Source organism: Quercus robur, chromosome 4 (assembly GCF_932294415.1).
Source record: "Quercus robur chromosome 4, dhQueRobu3.1, whole genome shotgun sequence".
NCBI classification, from domain to species: Eukaryota; Viridiplantae; Streptophyta; class Magnoliopsida; order Fagales; family Fagaceae; genus Quercus; species Quercus robur.
In genome coordinates, this window is record NC_065537.1 from 39,030,541 (window position 1) to 39,034,974 (window position 4,434).

The window sequence follows — 4,434 nt, forward strand, 5'->3', positions numbered from 1 at the left end:
GAGAGAGGAGAAGATTTTGATTTTGCAAAAGAGGTTTTAGGTTGTAAATGGCGGGGCTTTGAAACTTCAGGGGCAATCTTGTCTTTTCAAGAGCAGATGATATGCTTTGCTGATTTTTTTCTTTTTTTTTTTAAGACAGTTGTCGACTTTTTATTGGGCTCAGAAACACCAGCTAAGAGCTGAGTTGGTATTACGAAAACAGGTTACCATTTACCGGTAGAATAGGTCAGGGTATAAGTAAAAATAAATAAATAAATAAACTCTACTCCTCTTCGCCGATCTTCTCCATGTCTACCCCCAACTCTCAGGTAACCATTTTTCATCATTTTTCCCGAATTTTATCCTATAGGTTTGTGCTTTTGAATGGTGGGTTTAACCATTATTTTCTCTATTATTTATGTTGGGCCTATTGGAGAGATTTTCTTTCATCTAGGAATTTTGGAGCACTGATATTGGAAAAGTTGTGAAATTTCCTATTCGGCAGATTCAAATTGAAAATGAAACCATTTTCTTCGATTTCCCCCCAATTGTAACCTATGTGAAATTTGCCCCCTAAAATATCCTTTGCCAAATGTATAATGTGAAACTTAAAGAGATTTTGATTTTGGTTTTAGTTCTTGGCAATGGATACCTCTAATTCCTAACATTACAACTACCATATCCAAGCATAAAAGGAGAATCTAAATATGAAATCAGGAATTTTTCCTTTAAAAGTTGGATACAAATACAAATATACAATCTGATAAATTTTGACTGAAATTAGTAACACTTATTTTATTTTTGAATGTTACTAGATCCTTATTGAGATGTATCAAAGCTACTATTCAATTGTTGAGGCTCTTTTTCTTTGTCTTTTTGGTTGATGAACTTGATTGTTCTCCTTGTTGGTAGTCCTTTCTATTGTGTTATCAAAAAGCTTATTGTTCGGATGATGATTAAATTTCCTTATACAAATTTTTTTAACTTGGATCAGTGCCTAGCATTTATGCATCCAAAAGGATTTTTATTTATTTTTTTATTTTTTTTTATTTTTTTTACATTTGAAGAAGAGGCTACAGGTTCAATTTCCCACCAAAAGCAAAAAGTTTGGAATTGCATATTTGTGTTTTTGTTTTACAACCCTTCTATTGCTATTATTCATATGTAGAGCAATGTTGTTTGTGTAGGATGCAAATTCTACCAACGAAGTGTTGTGTGGCAAGATAAGGCAGCTTGAAAAAATGCATTCTTCTATCAACAGATGAGAACATTGAAGAACTCGTGAATGATTGTAAAAGCATTCTCTAATTTTTGGGACAATGCTAGTTGTAGACTCACACTAGTACTTTAGCTGGTGAAGTGGAACAACCCTAGAAAACATTCCCAAAAGCATTGTTTTCTGCTAGGTTGCTTGTTTGGCTTACTTGATTCCTCTCCTAGTTGCAATTGGGGATACCTCTAGATCAAGAAGTTTAGGTTGATGGGTATTTTTATGATGCTGCTGAAATCATTGCTGGGAAGTGGTTGAAAGTTTGGATTGAAATTGGTGCAGTTTTATCAGTTATTGGACTATATGAAGCCTAATTGAGTAGTTGTGCATAACAACTTCTAGGAATAGCGAGTTTAGGATTTTTACCACAAATTTTGAGGTAAGATCCACCCTGTTTAATACACCTTGGGTGGGAATTTTGCTCTCAACATTGATTACACTTGCAGTTGCTTACATGAGTTTTGTAAACATAATATCTTCAGTGAATTTCTTGTATAGTTTAGGGATGCTATTGGAATTTGCATCTTTTCTTTGGTTGAGGAGGGAGTTACCCACAGTGAAGAGACCCTTTGTAGTTCCCATGGGGTTACCTTGGTTGGGGATTATGTGGTTGATTCCATCTAGGTTTTTGCTCTATGTAATGGCAGTGGCTAAAAAAACTGTCTCTTTGGTAGCTGCTCTGCTTACATTGGTTGGGATTGCTTGGTACTTCTTGACGCATTTTTGCAAGTCCAAAATGTGGCTTAAGTTCAACAATGCTGGAGAAAAGTTGGAAGATCAAGATTTGGAATAGGCTGATAATTATTGGCTGTGAGGATCTTAATATATTGTATCTTTTTTTATTTTGGCTAAGAAAGTTTTGTAAACACTGTTTGCAAAAGAAATGGAATTATACTCTTGATTAATCAGGTGGGGCACATTGAGCTTATGATGTGGATGTAGTGGGTTTTAAAACTTCAATAGCCTTATATTTTATTCAGGCATTTATACTGTCACATAAAGAACATATGATATCAATAATTGAAAAGTGCTTTCCTTTGATGCAAAATTTTGTCCAGGACTACAAGATATATCATATGCCTCCATTCATCATAGTATATATAGTGTAGAATTCAGAACCTGATATTGCATTCAAAGAGGTTAATATCAGGAGTTTATTATGAAGATAGAGAGAATTTAGAAAGATTTACAAATGAGGCTAATGTTCTGAATTAGTTAATTTGCCAATTTAGTTTGGATATTGGAACAAGAAGGCTAAATATTGACTTCATAATGGAGGGACAGCTGCATTTGAAATGGTTAGAATGTATCTAGTACCACGTTATTTAAAATTTAAAAATTTAAAGCCGTAACATAAGGTATTTCTTTCTTATTGCACACTCGTTATTGTATATAGTTCGCACACATCATCTATTTTATGTAATAAATCAATGTGGACATGCTTAAAAAAATGTGATAATGCGTCTAAAATTATGGGCATATGGATTTCATATCTGAGACATAAGGCTGTAAACAAGTCAAGTTTTGCTGAGTAGTGCGTGTTTGAGCAACTTTGAGAAAGTAACTTGTGCTTAATTATTGAAGAAATTTTAATCGTGGATTCCTTTTTGTTTCTTTACATATATATATATATATATATATATATATATAAATTAATGCTTCTCTTATAATAATTTCTCATATTATAATTGCTCTATTTTTTAATGATTAAAAATCAGTCTCCCTTTCACCAAAAAAAAAAAAAAAAAAAAAGAAGAAGAAGAAGAAGAAGAAGAAGAAGAAGACAATTCACTAAATTGCTAAAGATAAACATTGAATCTCTCATTCATTCAAAATAAAAACAATTCACTAAATCATAAACAATCTCTCAGTCATCATTTTATAAAAATCACTATCATTTGAGTGATAAAAAATAATCATGTAGTGGAATTTTTCTAGCATTTTCTATAATTTTGGAATGTTCATTTTCTTTTGAAAGCACTAGATTTGATGCTAACTTGTATTGCAAATGTTCTGACCAGTTCTCCTACAAAAATTAGACACTATTGATAAAAAAAGCAGTTTAAGAAAATTATGTGAAAACTGTAAAATTTACTTCCAATAAACATATTATCAAAAAGGTTAGATTCTCTTTGGTAATTTTTATATGCATGTGTTTAACAACATACATGCGGCAATCATACCTGGAATATAAAAACAGTTAAAATTTAAAAAATTTAAAGATTCACATAATAGTTATCCATATGTGCAAATTTACAATTTAGTGCATACCCATTATTTTTTATAGGATTTGAGGTGGGTGATTTCAAAGGAAATTTGGTAATGTTATCAGTATAGTTGTCTTTTTTCAAATAACTCAATAACTTATCAAGACCTATTACTTATCGCAAAGTGAAATTCAAAGCAATTATTAAGTACAAAGCTTAACAAAATCACATATCAAAATTATTATTGAGTACAAAGAAAAAGAAACAATACCACTGTTTGCATGTCTTGCCTAGTTGTGCTTGGCAAAAAGTCCAATATATGTATACATCTTTTTGAACTAAAATTAACGACACATAAGTACTAGCGACTATTATTGTCATTTATAGGGATATAAATCTGCAAGCACAAATAAACAATGCATTAGCATGTGTTAATGTAAAATACACAAGTGTGTTGAGTAAAATTACATGTTCACAAAACATCAATTTTGACATTTACTTGTCATCGTCCCTATATGTATTTTTAAACCATTCCAATGTGGGATTGCCATCTTCATCAATTTTTTTTGCTACAGACATATATATATAAGTTAGTAAAAAAGTGACTTCAGTGGTGGGCTTAAATGTAAAAGTACGGTCAAATGTGATATTGGTATTACCTAATGTGATGATGGAATTGTCAAATGTGAGGAAAAAAAGGGAAACCACTAAATGTGACAAAAGTACTGTCAAATGTGATATTAGTACTGTCGAATGTGACTATGGAACTATCAAATGTGAAAAAAAAAAAAAAAAAAAAAAAAAAAAACTACCAAATGTGACAAAAGAACAGTCATATGTGATGTTAGAACTGTACAATATGAGGATGGAATGATTAAATGTGAGAAAATAAATAAATGAACCATTGAATGTGACAAAAGTACAGTCGCATGTGATGTTGGTACTGCATAATATGATGATGGAACCGTCAAACGTGAA

General features: G+C 31.4%; 1 pseudogene; it reads left to right on the forward strand.

Annotated features, from left to right (window-relative positions):
• Positions 1-287: 287 nt before the first annotated feature.
• LOC126721839 (probable polyamine transporter At3g13620) lies at positions 288-2,129 on the forward strand (annotated as a pseudogene).
• Positions 2,130-4,434: the final 2,305 nt, after the last annotated feature.